Below are 18667 nucleotides of genomic sequence, written 5' to 3' on the forward strand. Positions count from 1 at the left end.
GACAGTAACAAAGGACCGTCAAATGGTGATAGTGACAGAGAAGCAGGATGGAGAATTCAAACCTGGCCATATTATTCTATAATTTAAAAGGCTGGATCATTTTAGAAGGGGGCATGGCTGTGATGATCAGGAAGGGACCCTGCACTTCAGAATTTGCCACCACATTCCTGCCCACAAGCAGGAGATGAAGGCGAGAGCTGTCTCCCCTCCTGCAGTGTCCAGCCGCTGGTCACAAGCCAGGATGGAGTTACTTCTGGCTTACAATGGAACATAAGTGAGGCTCAAGGCTGGCCTTCACTTCATGTGGTCTGTCAACTGACTTAGGCAGAAGATTTCAGAGTACCAGCTTGAACATCCCCGGATCCTGTGTCCATCATTTCAGCTCCTTCTGTGGGTGCCCTGAGGTTCAAAGGGTGGCAACAAGGGAGGGGGCTTTTTTGGTTGTGGCTCCTGTCTGTGCCATGCTCTCTCCAGTGAGGCCTGCCTGGCATCAACATCAACATCCTTTTGGCGCCTGGTTAAGACGTGCCTCTTCTCCAAGGCATTTGAGGAAATATGATTGTCATGCATATCGCCATTTCTGTGTCATATTTTTCTGAGTATTATGGTTTCCTTGTTAAACTTGGTTGCTTTTTAAACTATGCATCTTTCTGTTTCTCCTAGACATGTTATGTATTAGTCCACAAATAAATCAAATAATAATAGGCAGCAAATCACCAGTTGTTGAGTTTATTGCTATATTTTTATCTGCATGAGAGACGTCATCCAAATAGTCTAACGGAGGCACCAGAATGTCTTAGGCCAGTCTTCGCCCACTGGGTGACCTTCAGAGGTTGTGAACTACAACTCCCATCACCCCGAGCCAGCTGGGAGTTGTAATCCAAAAACCCCGGAGGGCACCCACTTGGCAAAGGCTGCCTTAGACCCTTCCAGCCTTGTAAGAGAGCAGCAAGATCTCCATCACAGAAAACGGGGCCAGATTCCCTCCATAGTGGCAGCCCCGTGCCAAGTAGTGACTCAGCAGCTCCGAGTCACTTACTGGTGTAAATCGCAACGCTGTTGGAGCCCAAGCTGTGGGGGTGAGTTGCGCGGCATCTACCCACTTCATGCAGTCATAAAAACCATGCAAGGCAATGGAAGTAGCTTCCTCTAGAAAGGCTCTGTTGGCGTCAGTCACAAGCATGGGACGGGCGACGGAGTGCTGGAGTTTATATATCCTCTCTGATACTGTAATCACATGGGTGATACTACTCCAAAATGCCAGGTCTGCAGAGATTGCCTCCTCATTGTGGAAGGCGATGGAGCAACCTTAAGGGGCATGCTTTGGGCATTACTGAGGGTGGCAGAGAGAAAACAGACAGGGACATAGGAAGCTGCTGTGTACTGAGTCAGACCATTGCTCCATCTAGCCCAGTATTGCCTACACAGACTGGCAGCGGCTCTCCAGGGGTGACTCTCCAAGCCTTACCTGGAGATTAGGGTTGCCAGGTTCCTGGCCTGAGACTGATCCTGTATCTTTAGGAGAAGAGAAAGTCAGCCAAGTGCAGGTGTTCTTGCAACACTGTAATGGGGAAAACCACAAGGTGGAATTCTCCCTTCCCTCTGCACAACTTTTAAAGATACAGAAGACCTCTTGGTTGCCAGGCCCAGCCTCCAAGATGTCTTCTGTATCTTTAAAAGTTGTGCAGGGGGAAGAGAGAATCCCACCTTGTGGTTTTTCTCATTACAGTGTTGCAAGAACACCTACACTTGGCTGACTTTCTCTTCTCCTAAAGATACAGGATCAGTCTCAGGCCTGGAACCTGGCAAACCTACTGGAGATGCCATCAAGGACTGAACGTGGGACCTTCTGTGTGCAAAATAGGTGCTCTGCCAATTAGCTATGGCGCTTCCCCGAAATGATGTTTTGTAAGGCGACATTATTTTGGGAAATGCCAGGTGGAAAGTTTCTGCTAAAGGTGTGTTGCAACAATGACCAAAAACACCTGGAGATGCCGGCAACTGAACCCAGCACCTCATTGAATGCAAAGCGTGTGCTCTACCGCTGAGCTACATCCCCCTCCACACACATCAGACCCATGGGGGCATAATCCAGCCAAGAGTTCTGCAGTACAGTCACCACCACCGCTGCCACCATTTTCCTGATTACCAAAACTCAGCTGGAAATATATACAGGTACCACCATTACAGTTCCCATCAGATTCTCCCCCCATCCCCGGCATCTTTTCAGCTTCAAAATCACATATTATTCCCCCTCCCATGTAGTTTTGGCCCTGAGTGAGTATGAGAAGAGCTCCTGGCCGTGGTACGCATCCCAAAGACCAAAGCAATGCTCTTTTTAGAAGACTGAATGCTTGATCTGCATTGATAGCCTCGGTATCCTTACTAGGGGTCATAAAAAAATAGCATTGCAAATGTTCTTCCAAGGCGCTGCTTTTCTTGCAACATAATGTTGAGTCCCAAACTGAAACTGAAACCAAGCATAGGAGCCTTGAAAGAGGAAGAGGGGATATAATATTATGATTCTACAGCCTCTCCATTCAAGCACAAGGTCCTGCAATATTGTGATTAAAATCCAAAATCTGGAAATGTTGCCACTGACTACCCCGTTTTTACACACTTCCCCTATCCTATGCAGCTGGAATGCGCATATTTTCAAGGCTCACACAGAATGCTTTCTCAGGCCGAAACAATTTCTCCTCTGCTCAGCTAAGAGTCTTGTGAAACTACGAAGCTTGCATATCTGCTTTGCCTCTCCTGTTCTTGTGGAGCCATCATTATCTACTGAACAAAACAAACATGGTGATTCGACAGCAGCCACCTCTGTCAGGACAGAAATGTGCAAGCTTTGGCATTACACCAAATACCTCAGCCAGCAGGATGGAAATGTATGTTGCCCCAAATGATCCCATTCACTCTCTGATGTGCTGATTCTTATCATAAGAGGAAGCTTATACAAAACAACTGCTCTGTTCTCTTCCTTGAAATGGGAATGGAACCCAGGAATTTTAGTGATGATTCTGCACCCACCCCCATTTTCCAATCTTCATTTCTCCTGGAGCTAATCAGCAGCTTGGAGAATAAAAAATCCAGGTGTGTGGTTGTTATTTTCAATTAAGTGTTGAGCCATCTAACCTGCATCATTTTTTCCAACACAAAAGCCAGTTATTATATTGCTATTATAGTAACTGTCCTTGCTATTATAGTAACTGTGACCCAAGTTACAATTTTAGGCACCCCTGTTTTAATGCTTCCATTTCTCCATCTCTATATCCTGGTCTCTTTAGAATCACAGGCTTGGAAAAAAACACCAGAGATCATCCAGCCTAACCCCACCTCACTTGGTTACTTCCAGACACTCCATTAGGGATTATTAACAAGATTAAGTTTGCCTCACCTCAAAAAGGGTGTGTTAGAGACAGAAAAAGGGCAAACAAAATGGCCAAGAAGATGGAACAGCCCCTCTGTGAGGAATCTGTGGCTTTTTAATTTAGAAATTGAAAATAGAAATGGACTGCCTTCAAGTCGATCCTGACTTATGGCGAAGCTACGAATAGGGTTTTCATGGTAAGCGGTATTCAGAGGTGGTTTACCATTGCCCTCCTCTGAGGCTAAGAGGCAGTGACTGGCCCAAGATCACCCAGGGAGCTTCGTGGCTGTGTGGGGATTCGAACCCTGGCCTCCCAGGTCGCAGTCCGACACCCTAACCACTACACCACACTGGCTCTCGATTTAGAAATTAGAAGTGTATAAATTTATGTACGGTGTGGAGAAAGTGGATAGAGAACAGTTTTTCTTTCTCTCTCATAACGCCAGAACCCAGGGCAGACTCGAGGAAGGACTTCTTCAGACAGTGTGCAGGGAAACTTTGGAGTTTGCTTGTTCAGAATGCAGTGATGGCCACCAACTTGGATGGCTTCAATAGCAGATCAGGCAAATTCACAGAGGACATCAAGGGCTACGAGTCATGATGGCTGTGTACTACATTGAGAGGGCAGTTCTGCTCTGGACAGGTCTTGTTTGTGGGCTACCTTTCGGGCATCTGGGTGGCCACTGTGAGAACAGGATGCTGGACTAGAGGGGCCCCCTTGGGCTGGGTCCAGCTGTTGACACAGGGCTCTCCTGATGTTCTCAATTGCTAAAGGGCTCCAACCTGCCCGCGGTAGGGGTATCTGACTCCACCCACCCCCCATACCTAGCAGGTATAATTGCAAATGCATGGTGGTGTGTTATGACTAACTGGCCAAAGGCACTTTTTCCATTCTCAAGGGGCCTCTTTCTCCTTCCCATGTTCCACAGGTGAGCCCTGGTATCCCAACACGCACCGTGTTTCAACCTGCCTGGCAGAGGTCATGCAAACCATAAAGATAAAGACGCAGTGCAAAGACTTATATGCCAATTTCATCCAATAAAAAGGGTGTTTTAAAGTGATTGTGCTTTTCTTGTTCTGGCTGGGAACACGCCGGTCTGTTCTGCTTATAGTCTTCCTCCCTCCCTGTTGCAATTAAATTGGTTTCCCACCTTCAAGTTAAAGGCGTTTCAAAACAAACAAACTGTAGGACAAAAGTTACTTCCCCACTGAAACCCGGAATGCAGCCTGGCTGGGCCTGGCTCCTAGCCGGGACCTGGGTTTGTTATTATTGTTATTTTAACAGATGTCCCTTGTGAAAGGGCTCTTTATGGGCAGGTGAATAAGTGTCCAAGCTGGTGATTGGCTCCTCCCAATGTCCCCATTCCCCAGAAAGGGTGTTTTAAAGGAGGTTCAGTAGCTTCCTCAAACCAAGTCAGGCCACAGTGACAGACAGCTGGCATGGTTGTCGTACCGACGCAAGCCATAATCTATTCACCACCTCCTACACCCTTTTTCACATCCCATTTCACAGATGGGGAAAGAGAGGCACGAGGTTAACCGGAAAAGCAATTAGCACGCAAGGCACAGCTGCTGGGCCTGGAAAAACCCGTGTGTCCCGGCTCAGTTTCTCTCGTGCGCTGCCTGTTTTGTGCACTGATTAAAAAGTACATGAGGCTCATGGCAGCTGTAGCCCAAAACATCGGAAGCTGGTTGGGGAAGTTTAGTGTGGCAGTTAAGAGTATCAAACTTGGGACGAGAAAAATTAAAATCTGCACTTGGCCATAAAGCCCAATGGGTGACCTTCATTGAGTTGTGCACCAGGTTTGGGGTGGAGGGGGAGCATCTATGGGGAAACCAGCATTGCTCCCTTTCCAGATCAGCAGCTCACCCATACGTCGAGACTGGGAGCATTAATAACACCACTGTATCTCTTTTAGAAATCTAACATGTGAGACAAAGCTCACCCAGCCTCAAACACTCACAATGCCCCCTTCTGTGCCTTCTTCCAAATATATTTATTTCTGTTGCCTCCACCCGTGACCTTGAGGCCAGTCTTTCTTTCTCTCACTCACTCTTAGCCAAACCTACCTCACAGGGTCATTGAGAGGATAAGAGGAGGTGGGACGGACCATGTCTGTTGCAGGAGGAGGCTGGTGGCTCAGATATCACTGGGGTAGGGAATCCACTCCAGGTTTTAGTCAGAACTTTCAAGGAACTGTCAGCACTGCCCCACTGACGTCCAAGCCACCAGCCTTCACTGTTTTCACTGGGCTTCTTGAAGGGATCTAAGTCACTTGTAATGGTGATGAAGATCAAGACAAGATGGACATTTTGTTTTCTAGCCTTCAAACATGCAAACTCATAAACAATGAGCAACAATGTATGTTGCTCGCGGAACAAGTCTGTGAGGTAGGATGGTACCGTTCTGTTCTGGAAAGATGAGTCTGAGGACACTTCCACCCCATCCATTCAAAGCACTCTTATATCCCTTTAACAGTCATGTCTCTCCCACACACACAAAAACATCCTGGGAGCTGTAGTTTTCTAAGGGTGCTGGGAATTGTAGCTGTGGGAAGGCTCTCCTTATACCTCTCAGCAACGTTAACAAATCACAGTCCCCAGGATTCTTTAGGAAAAGCCACAATTGCCTAATCTATTTCTTTATTTTTACATTTATATTCCACCTTTCCTCTAAGGAGCCTAAGATGATGTATCTGGTTCTAACCACCCCTTCCCCATTTCATCCTCACAACAACCCTGTGAGGAGGTAGGTTAGGCTGAGAGGTTGTGACTGGTTTCCCTGGTCCTGACTGACCCTCTACATTCCACCACGCTTGGTTCAAGTGGTATGAGAGTGCTGGTGTGGTGCATGGGGTGGATGTGACCTGAGAGAGACAGAAGGACTTTCCCAGAGTCTTCAGGGTGAGTTTGCACAAGAGGCGGGATTTGAACCTGGGCTTCTGAGACAGGCATCTGGGCCCCTGAACCACACTGGCTTGCTTGTTTGCTGACGAAAGCCAAACCAGAGAGGCTCCCATTGTAACACTTCCTAGCTGAACAATGGCCCTGGGCCTTTGGCGATGCTGCCTGTAGCACACACAAGGGTGACCCACATTCTCCTCTTCCAGCAGCTCCCTGCTTGCGCATAGGGCCTGAGTTTCTTTCCTTCTCGGGGAATCTGGGTCGAGTGCCACAAAGCTGACTCACTGCCTGCCCTGTCTTCCAAGCCAGAAACCAGGAAGCCCTTTGGGACTCGAGTTCCCAATGAGGTGGGGAGGGGAGTCGGCATTGGAACCGACAGCTCCTAACTCCCCCATCCACCTATTCATGTTAACCCTTCAGAGTCCTGACCCTGTAAGCTTCAGCTTTGATGAGGCACACTTTCCTATTGTGGATGTGCAAATCTGGAATATTTCTCCACAGTTTCTTCATATATGGGACACTGGTATAGCACAGTGGGGAGGAAAGCCTGGCTGGGAGTCCAGAGTCTGTGGGTTCAAATCCCCGCTCATGTCTTCTGGGTGTCAAGGGCCAGCTAAAGATCACCCCCACAGTGAGTGGCTCAGGGGTTACGTGCCCTGCCAGCTGTGCAGCCGTGGGCAAGCTGCAGAGTCCCAAGGAGCCCAGTTGCCCCCCAGCTGGCAGTTGCGGACAAGGAAGGGGCTGGCTTGTGCAGCTGTGGCAAGTTGAGCAGGCCCTGGCCAGCTGGGGAGGACTAGCCTCAGAGGGAGGCAATGGGAAACCACCTCTGAATACCACTTACCATGAAAACCCTATTCACAGGGTCGCCATAAGTCAGGATCGACTTGAAGGCAGTCCATTTCCATTTCCAAGAGTCAACACCTGGCTGTACACTTTTGGCCAAGGCAGAACTGTTCCCTCTTCTGGCTGGTGTCCACTGTGTCCACTCTGCATCAGGCAAGAGCCTGTTCTGGTTTTGCACATCACGCTATTAAGGAGTATCTGCGAAGAAGACAATATATTCTAGAACTGGAACTACAACCCTCCCTGATAATGCTCCCTAGAAGATCCTCTTTCTTCTACCAGATCCTGGCTGGCCACTGTGAGAGCAGGTTGCTGGACTAGATGGGCCGCCTTTGGGCTGATCCTGCAGCTGCTGGCAGGATCTTCTCCGGTTCTTATCCTGTTCAAAGGCTTCTTCCTGGGCCACAACTCAAAGCAAACAAGCTCAGCTTCAATAGATGGGTGGATGTTGCAAAGGTCAAGAGAGGGGGTCTCTGGTAAGAAAGATGTCTCAGGCTGTTCAGATCAAAGTCTAAAAGGTCTGCTTAGAGCTTGTGGACAGCAAAGTGTGAGTGTGAGAGAGTGGGGAGTCAAGAGGTCTTGGCCAAAGGATCAACAGCAGAAGGAAATGGGTGTTGGTGTGAATTCTCTTCCGAAGTCTAAAAAGAGACATGGAGGGACATGAGTGCAAAGGCAGCCTAGTCATAAAGCAAGTTGAGGAGACCAACAAATTTCGGGCACCATTGAGGATAGTGGCATGGAAGATGATCTGGCCCAGGAGGCCCTCAAGAGGCAGTGATGGCCACCAACTTGGATGGCTTTAAAAGAACATCAGACATTCATGGAAGACAGGGCTATCAGTGGCTACTAGCTGGGATGGCTGTGCTCTGCCACCCTAGTCAGAGGCAGGATGCTTCTGAAAACCAGTTGCCAGAAGCCGCAGGAGGGGAGAGTGCTCCTTGCACCCAGGTCCTGCTTGCAGGCTTCCCATTGGGGCATCTGGTGGGCCACTGGGAGGACAGGATGCTGGACTAGAGGGGCCACTGGCCTGACCCAGCAGGCTCTTGTGATATTCTTACCTGGCGTGATTAAACCTCACATCTACAGTTATGGGGTGCTGACCTAGTGGTGACTCGCCAGGAAACAGATGGTGGGTTTGCGGTGGTTCTCTTGATCAAAATAGCGACCCAGTGCGTGACAGCTGTGAAACAGGCAAATTCTAGGTTAGGGATCATTAAGAAAGAGATGAAAAATAAAACTTCCAACAGCAAAATGCTCTTATATAAATGTAGGGTGTGACAGCACTGGCAATATCCTGTACAGCTCTGGTTGCCTCACCTTAAAAAGGATATTGTAGATTTGGAAAAGGTTCAGAAAAGGGCAACCAGAATGATCAGGGAGAAGGAGCGGCTCCCCTGCGAGGAAAGATTACAACATTTGGGGCTTTTTAGTTTAGAATAAAAGATGAGAGGAGATATGGCAGACGTATATAAAGTGATGCATGGCATTGAGGAAGTGGATAGAGAAAGTCTTTTCTCCCTCTCTCACAATCCTGGAAACCCAGTGGGTCATCCAATGAAGCTGAAGGGTGGGAGATTCAGGACAGACAAAAGAAAGCAGTTGTGCACTTACTGCATAGTTAAACGTATGGAACTGATTACCATAAGATGTAGTAAATGCTACATTGGATGGCTTTAAAAGGGAATTAGACAAATTCAAGGGGAATAGGGCTGTCAATAGCTACTAGTCCTCATCACTCAATATGTTCTACCTCCAGTGTTGGAAAGAGTATGTTTCCAAATACCAGCTACTGGGACCCACAGGAGGAGAGAGTGGTGTTGTGCTCACACCCTCCTTGTGGGCTTCCCAGAGTCATCTGGTTGGCCACTGTGAGAACAGGATGCTGGATTAGATGCAGCGGCAGCTGATGACTCCATGTCAGTGGGGCAGCGGAGTCTGCTCCAGGTTTTAATCCGAACTTTCAAGGACGGGGCTGTCCAAGGTGCGGAAGCGGATTCCACTGCCCCACTGACATGGAGCCACCAACTGCCACTGTTTCCACCTCTGCCATTCAGATAACTTGGGCCTGACCTGAGTGAGTTATACCATACCCACAAGTTAACATCCCTTTATTCCATTTTAAATGGGAATATCTACCACCTCCTGGTTCTGCAAACACAACTGCAAAGGCAGGCTGGAATCCCTGCTTCATTTGGAGGCGTGAATTGAAAAGGGCAAGATCTCAGACACTATCTTCCCTCATATGGATCATACAGATCATATAAAGAGTGCCCTTTCCCTCCTCTTGACACGCTGACTGTCCTGTCTTTCAAATCTCACTATTAGAGCCCCCATCACATTTCTAGACTGGCTTCACTGAAAACCTCCCTCCCCACCAACACCCGTTCTGTGATATCTTATATAGTTATAAGAGGTTACATCAGTCATTAGTCCAGCTGTTGTTGGACTCCAGCTCTGATCAGCCCCACCCAGCCTGCCCAACAGTCAGGAACTTAATAAGTTGATCACTGCGCTCTGCAGGTGGGGGCCTCCCGCAGACACCATCTCTGTTATCTTTTCAGTGCCTGTTGAAGACCTTCCTCTTTCAACAAGCCTTTTACATAGAGACCTTATCTCAGTCTGTGTCTGTGCTGGAATTGCATTCTAAGATGTTTTAAAAGATTTTTTTAAAATATGTTTTTAAAGATGTTTCGTTTTTAAGATGTTTTTAGTAAGTTCCTGACCGTTGGCCTTTGCAGTTGTGTTTGCAGAACCAGGAGGTGGTAGAATATTATTATTGTTGTTGTTGTTGTTGTTGTTGTTGTTGTTTGTTGTTGTTATTTGTTTGCTGCCCTGGGTTCCTCCTGGGAGAAAGGGTGGGATATAAATTTAATACATAAATAAATAAGCTACCTTATATTGAGTCAAATTATGGGTCCATCCTCATTTGAAATGTGGTGTTGGATGAGAGCTTTGAGCATACCATGGACTGCAAAAAAAGACAAATAATTGGGTGTTAGAACAAATTAAACCAGAACTGTCACTAGAAGCCAAAATGATGAAACTGAGGTTATCATACTTTGGACACATCATGAGAAGACATGATTCACTAGAAAAGACAATAATGCTGGGAAAAGCAGAAGGGAGTAGAAAAAGAGGAAGGCCAAACAAGAGATGGATTGATTCCATAAAGGAAGCCACAGACCTGAACTTACAAGATCTGAACAGGGTGATTTAGAACAGATGGTCTTGGAGGTCGCTGATTCAGAGGGTCGCTGTAAGTTGTAATCTACTTGAAGGCACATAACAACAACAATGGGTCCATCCAGCTCAGCATTGACCACACTGACCGGCAGTGACTCTCCAGAGTTTCAGACAGGGGCTTTCCCCACTCCTTCCTGGAGATGCGGAGGAATGAACCTGGGACCTTCTGCATGCAAAGCAGATGCTCTACCCACTGAGCTACGGCCCTTCCCCATTGATGGCAGTTGCAGTCCAGTAACATCCGAAGGGCCACAGGTTCCCCACCCTTTGGTTAAATGTTGACTATTATTGGTTGCCGTTCTGCAGGCTTCTCTCTGTACCATTAGCTGAGCTCCTGTGATGTCACAGAGTGCTCATAAACATTCTAACAACTCGAGGGGAAGCTGTCAACAATAGAACAATTTCTATCAGAGGCACAGGTTATGAGGGAGGACCTTTTCAGTTGTGGCTCCCCATCTGTGGAATACGCTCCCCAGTGAGGTCTGCCTGGAGCCTTCATTGACATCTTTTCAGCACCAAGTAAAGATTGAGATGATGCTGTCTGTTATCAGTATGCCGCCAAAGCTTCCTGTGGCTGTATGGGGGTGCTGTTGTTTTATTGTCTTGTTTTTATAGCATGATATATTTGTTTTTGGTTTTAGCATTCTTGCAAGTCACTTGGAAGTGGCTAATAGATTTAATAAATGATGATGATAATGATGATGATGATGATATTATTGGTGGCTATATTATTATTATTATTGTTGTTGTTGTTGTTGGAGCCAGTGATGGGGCAGAAACTCATGTAGACCCTGGGAAGACAAGAGCTGTGGGCTTTTAGCAGGAAGATAGTGGGCAAGAAAGGGGTGTTCTTTGGGGGGGAAATGTTGGGGTTCTGGGCCTGATAGCCAAGGCGGTGCAGCAAGATCAAAGAAGTTGTGGAGACCACTGGAGATGGAGAAGAATGAATGTCAATATGCTGAACTAAACTAACCACAGGTTGTTAGCAGGTAGTGAATTCTGGAACATTTGACATGGCATGGGCTGATGGGAGCTGTAGTCCAAAACATTCAGAGGGCGGCAGGTTGGCAAAGTCTGCTTGTGTGTCTTGGTTCTGCAGTGATTGGCCCTTGCAGCTGAAATTTAAATTAAAGGCCTCCAAAATGACAGCTTCTTTATAAGTCAGGGCATTTCCCGTCAGCCCCCTCCCCAGTACAACAACACCAACACCATCTTCCAGGGTTATTATGAAACTGGATACAGCCTTGCCCAGGTTTTTTTTTTTTTTAGGCATCCCTGGATTGCTGCGAGGCTTGTTTGGGGGCAGTTGCCCTGGGAAATGGATCTGAGAAACAAAAGAGGAGTGGAACAGAGAACAGTCAGGGCCCAGGGGAATCCTGCTGGCTTGCTCTTTTTCACTCAGTGGCTGCTGGTGACTCCATGACATTGGGGCAGTGGAATCTGCTCCGGGTTTTAATCCAAATATAGCACCTTGGACAGCTCCTTGAAAGTCCAAACTAAAACCCAGAACAGATTCCACTGCCCACTGACATGGAGTCATCAGCTGCCAATGCTTTAACTACATGTCTTCTGAGGTTTACAACACAGAACAACAACTCTTTCCTGGACATTTTTTCCTTAATAATGTTATTTGTTATTTAGTTCAATTTTTGTAAATTGTATTGTTTTCACTGATGTATTTTTATACTTGTGTTTATTTTTCTTTGTAAGCCGCCTTGAGGGCCTTTGGCCAAACGGCGGGGTATAAATAATAATAATAACAACAGCCACCTCCCTGGTCTCTTGCATCTGTTGCACGGCTTGGGCTGCAGGCTCAGCAGAGCAGTAGTGGGAAAGGCAATAGTATCTCTAGTTAGCATCAGCAGTTTACTGGGTGGTGGTTAGGGTTGCTTGCAGCCAGAGCTGTCACTTATGCTTCTGTTCCCGTAAGACAGGCAGAAACCCAACAGGTGAACATTTCCACACCTCTGCCTTTCTGCGCTGGGTTAATCCACACCTGTTGTATTTCTGCCGGCCACACAGGGGGTTGGAGGTGCATGAAGCTCCCCCACCCCGCACCCCCAAGGGAAATTAATGATTCCCTTGAGCTTGTTGGAAGCGATCACACAGGCTGTAGGGAGACACACTCTCCTGCGGGCTCCCAGGTAACCATCTGCCTTTACTAAGGATGACTGTTTGTCCCTGGAAGGGGTCCAGGCTGGGCCGAGTGCCACAGCCAAATGTGTCCCCCCCTCCCTTACCAGTGCTTGCATGTCCATCTTTCAAAAGCGCTGCTTGCAAATGCCTTTTGCCTATCCGCCTTTGCGGATGCCTACATGCCCCCTGGTGAGAGAAGGAGGAATGGCACCCTGTCACTAGAGATGATGCAAGGTAAAAGCAGGTAAATAATTGACAAGTAACAGAACCAAGGCGAACTAGCACCCAAATGCCGCCTCCCCACCCCCATAACTATCTCACCCACAAGACCACTCCCATCCTGGCACATCCAACACATTCGTTACAGGTTTTTTCCTGTGCAAACTGTGATATCAAATATTTGCAAAGTGGATCTCCAGATATTCTGACATTTGATTAACATTTCGTATTAGGTATTTGACAGCCAGTGTTGGAAATTTAGTAATGAAAATCTCATGCCTTTGATAGCTGGCATGCAATGGCATTAAGTATCTGACTTGTAATTGCTGGTATGTGATTGCCATTAATGTTTTAACAGTTGACATCTGATGAGATTTCATACTGGACCTTGCCGAAATCCAAAAAGAGATACCAGCAAGTCTAAGGTGCTCAAGTATTTCAGAAATGTTGCTTTTGAGATTTGAAGGGGGAAATTGGAAAATTCAGGTAGTTTCAAATTTCAGCTCTAGCTAGCTAAGATTGCCAATTTATTTATTTATTTACTGGACCTGCTGCTGTGCCTTTAAATACCAACCTGATATTCAGAAATTTAACAGGCAAAGCTTTTCATGGCATGGAGATTAGGGGTAGAAAATCTTTCCTTGCTAAACTTCTGTGTGTCAGGCTGCTAATAAAGTTGGCAACAACCCTATAACCAACTAGAATGATTTCCGTCTGGGGAAAAGGGATTCAATGTTCCTGCTTTAAGCCAGTCTTCTCTGATGGCTTGATTGGTCTCAAAACCATGGAAGATATAGTGTAGGTAAAATGCCATGGTGTATTTGACCACCTGGGATTGGAATACACAGACTTTTGACTCTCACAGAACTCTTTCTGCCTAATAAAGAGCTCTGTGAAACTCAAAAGCTTGCATACTCCCACTCAAATTCAGGCCATCGGTTGAAAAAATGCATTTTTGCTGCCTTTGTCTTTTGCGTTAAGTGTGTATCCCACTAGAATCGAGACTGAGGTGAACGTCCAGCCGCTCCATTTTGCAGTTCCCCAAAAGGGGGAGCAAGGCCAGCTGAGTGGCCTCCATCCAGGCCTGTACCCCTGGGCTGTGGGAACATTTTAGAACTGCCTGCTGACTGGCCACGCCCTTTGGCTCTTTGACAAAGCAAGGTGGATTTTCTTAATGGTCTTTGACAGATTGCTGCTGTGTGCCCTGTGATGCGTCCTTCCCTGGCTCTCCCTGTCAGGTTCCTACCTGCTCGTGGTTACTGCCTGTCTCTAGGCACCACCAGGGACTCCACCAGTCCGGACCACACTCTCTTATGGTTTTTCTCCCCGCTCTAGCACAGATCTCAACAGATCCCCCTGCTAGGCAACCACCAGTAACGTCCCAATACTAGTATTCCCAGAGACTCTGAATACTGGTATTGTTATTCTCTTCACCGCTGCCACCATTTGTTACAGTTCCCCTTCAGCCTTGGTCATTACCTTACCCTCCCTTCTGGTCTGTGAAACCCCAGCCAAGGATCAGGCCTTTGGTAAACCAAATTAAGTATTTATTACAGATAACAAAGCTAACAAGATTAACAAGATTTCTTCTTAAGGCACATAAGCATATGGTTTTACTCAATACTAATCCGAACTCCACCTCCCTCCTTCTCCACTCTCTCCTGGCAAACAACTCTCTCCAACCCCACCAAGCAACCCACTCTTTCTCTTCTTCCCCCCCCCCCCGATTCCACTCTCACTCTTCCTTTTATACATTCAGCCATTTTAAACACTCAGCCAATCATCTCGCATTCTACTGCCCAGTCACTCCCCCTCTTTCACTCCACTTACCATGTATCTTCTAAAACAACAACACTTACCATATATACATTAATATAGGAACATCACATTTCCCCCCCCTTAAACAACAGCAGAGTATTATTCCTGTTCCAGGATTTATACGTCGCGTTAACAAATAAAAGTCTCTATGGGGAAAATGTCTTTCTTTGTTCCTCGTCACTGCAGTCCCAGCCACTTGCCTGGAAAGTCCATCGGCCAGTACATTGTCCTTGCCTTTTATGAACTGGAAGTCCACTTGATAGTCCTGTAGGGCCCAGGACCACCTCTGCAGTATAGTGTTATGGTTTTTCATAGTCTGCAACCATAACAAGGCCCGATGATCCGTAGTCACTGTGAATCTTCGTCCCCACACGTATGGGCGCAACTTGTTCAGTCCCCACACGACCGCTAGGCACTCCTTCTGGACCGACGAATAGTTTTTCTCCCTCGGCGTCAGCTTGCGACTCAGGTACGCCACTGGATGTCTGGTGCCTTCTCTCTCCTGTAGCAAGATGACTCCCAGCGCCAGGTCCGACGCATCTGTAGCCACGATGAATGGTTTCTCATAGTCTGGTGCTATTAATATGGGTCCTTGGCACAAGGCTTGCTTCAGTAGATCAAAAGCCTTCTGACATTCATCCGTCCATACCACACGCTCAGAACACTTCTTCTTGGTTAATTCATGCAAGGGGGTTGCTATTTCCCCAAAATTTCTCACAAACTTCCTATAAAATCCAGCCACACCCAGAAATGCCCTTACTTGTTTTTTGGTTAAGGGGATCGGCCACGCTTGTATTGCCTCCACCTTGCTCCATAAGGGGGTGATTTTCCCACTCCCCACCTTATGTCCTAAATAGATTACTTCCTTTAGTCCAAACTGGCATTTCTTAGCTTTTATTGTGAGGCCTGCTTTTCTTAAGGCCTCCAATACTGTTGTCAGGTGTTGGACATGCTCAGGCACCGACTTGCTAAAAATGGCCATGTCATCGATATAGGCCACTGCAAAATCTGACATGCCTCGCAACACAGTATTGATTAGCCTCTGAAATGAACTTGGTGAGTTCCTTAGTCCCATGGGTAAGGTCACAAACTCATATAACCCATCTGATGTACTGAAGGCAGTTTTGGCTCTGGATTGCTCGTCTAGTTCCATTTGCCAAAATCCTTTACAGAGATCTAGTGTAGAGATAATGGTTGCTGCCCCCAATAACTCTAACATAGCGTCTACCCTAGGCATAGGATACGCATCTGGGACAGTAATTTTATTGATTAGCCGATAATCAATGCAAAACCTGGTCGTTCCATCTTTTTTCGGAACCAGGACAATACTTGAGGCCCAGGGACTGATGGATTCCCTGATCACTCCTAATTCCAGCATCTCTTCCACCTCCTTTTTGATCTCATTCAAAACGTTCCCATTCACACGGTACGGAACAGATCTGATTGGGGCATGATCTCCAGTATCAATGGAATGTATAACTATACTGGTTCGGCCAGGTTTGTTGCTAAAGAGATTCCTATAGGTTTTCAAAACTCTCAGAATCTCTTCTTTTACTTCCTCCTCTACCTCCTCTGACCATTCCACTTGATCTACCCCTCCTTTGTCTTTGCTTTCCTGTACCAAATCTGGAAGTTCAGGCCCACTTCCCTCAGGGAATAAGGTAACTTGCAACACCTGTGCATCCCTGGTATGGTAAGGCTTCAACATATTTACATGAACCACTTTGCTTTTGTTTAATTGGTCTGTGGTGATTACATATGTCACTGTGTCAAGCCTTTCTCTGATGGTATATGGTCCTTCCCAGTTAGCCTGTAATTTGTCATGTTTCCTGGGTATGAAGGCCATAACCATATCTCCCACATCATACACACGTTCTCTGGCTGTTCTGTCATACCAGTAACTTTGCTTCTCCTGTGCATGACTCAAATTCTCTTTCACTACTTCCATCATTGATGTTAATTTATTGCGGAATTCCAATACAAAATCTACTACAGAAGTTTTGTACTCTCCCAGAGTTCCTTCCCATGAATTTTTTAGCAGTTCCAAAGGTCCCCTCACTTTTCTAGTAAACATTAGTTCAAAGGGTGAGAAGCCTGTTGACTCCTGAGGGACTTCTCTGTATGCAAATAAGAAGCATCCCAACCGTTCATCCCAGTCTTGTGGGTGATCTTGAACATAGCTTCTTATCATGCCCTTCAAAACTCCATTGAATCTCTCAGTTAGCCCATTAGTGGCGGGATGGTAAGTAGTGGTCTTTAGATGTTTTAGACCACAACATTTCCACACACATTGCATCACTTCTCCCATGAATACACTGCCTTGATCTGTCAGCAGTTCATGAGGGAAACCCAGCCTCATAAAGATTTTTAATAAAGCCTCTGCCACTACAGGGGCTTCTACAGATCTCAGTGCTTCTGCGTCTGGGTACCTGGTGGCAAAATCCACCACCACCACTAGATATTTCTTGCCATGCCTTGTGGGTTTGGAAAAAGGGCCCACCAAATCTATTCCCACTCTATAAAAGGGTTGTCCAATTATAGGAAGGGGCTTTAAGGGTGCCTTGGTCTTTACTCCACTCTTTCCCACCTTTTGGCATATTCCACAAGATAGACAATGTTGTTTTACATCCTTGGAGATATTTGGCCAATAATAATGTGCAGCCAATCTCCTCTTGGTCTTTTTTATTCCCAGATGTCCTGCACATGGGACATCGTGGGCTACCTCTAGCAATCTGGTTCTGTATTTGCTAGGTACTATCAATTGCTTCACTGGTTCACATTCATCCTTTCTCTCAGCAGGCATCCACAGTCTATATAAAATCCCATTCTCACACACAACTTGATTCCTCAGTTTGTCAGTGAAAGGACTCTGTTGGGTCAGGGCTTGTTCCTTTACCTGCTTCAAACTGATATCTTTATGCAGCTCTTCCCTGAATTGATCTGCTTCTTCCCCAGAGACCACTTGATACAGTTTGTCTGCTTCAGCAGGCCTGCTAGTGGTTGCTATGGTGACCTGAGGCTGGTTAACAGATTCCACCCTGTTTGTTTCAGCCCCTCTTAATATGGCTTCTTTTTCTCTGCCAAGTTGCTGTCTGGTCACTACATAGATCTTTCCTTGGGCGCCCATTACATCCCTTCCCAGTATTACTGGTTCTTGTTGCTGGGCATTAATGCCTACTTTATATCGGCCCTCTTGGCCTCTCCAAGTCATATCCACCAGGGCCACAGGCAAACTTTCTGGTTGACCTCTCACTCCTTGGATAGTCACAGTTTCCTGAGGTAATATTACCTCAGATTTTATTAAATCTGGCCTCAGTAATGTCTGAGCGGCACCAGTATCAAGCAATGCCCAATAATTTGCCCCTTGTACACTCACTTCCTCTCTCAGACTTGAATCAAGGTCTGTTACTTCTGTCCAGTTTATCTGGCAAAACTGAACCTTTTTCGCTGTTTCTAAAGCCTTGGGCTCTGTTTTCACTGCCCTTGTCTGAGCAGGATTACTAATGGGGTTGGCAACCTCACATTGAAAACGTAGGTGCCCCGGTCTACCACATTTGTAGCATAATTTCTCCTCACTTTTAGGGTACACAGATCCACTCTGGGGTGTCCTGTGCCCTTCAGATTTTAATGGAGGACTCACTCGCTGTGGTACCACATCCCTTCTGCCAGCACTATATGGTCTGGGTTTAAACTCTCTTGATGTTTTCCCCACCCAGCCAGTTCTATTAGAGGCGAAGTGATCCGCCATCTCTGCGGCCTCCTGCACAGATGTAGGGGAACGGTCTTTGACCAGGAGCCTTATTTCTGGTGGTAACTGATGGTATAATTGATCCAGTATCATGAGGCTTTTCACCTCTTCCACTGACTGAGCTTTGGCACTACTCATCCACTTTCCAAATATATCCATCAACTTTGCTCCCAGTTCCACAAAAGACCTCCCTGTCTGTATCTGGCAGTTTCTGAAAAGCTTTCTAAAATAATCAGGCCCCAGTCTGAATCTTTTAAACACTGCTTCTTTGAATTCAGCATAGGTGACGGGCCTGTCTGAGGGGAAATATTGGTATACCTCAGCCAATTCCCCTTTAATCAGGTTTGATAAATACTGCATGTATTTATCTTCAGGTAGCCCCCACA

The sequence above is a fragment of the Rhineura floridana genome, chromosome 11, assembly GCF_030035675.1.
Source record: "Rhineura floridana isolate rRhiFlo1 chromosome 11, rRhiFlo1.hap2, whole genome shotgun sequence".
Taxonomy (NCBI): Eukaryota; Metazoa; Chordata; class Lepidosauria; order Squamata; family Rhineuridae; genus Rhineura; species Rhineura floridana.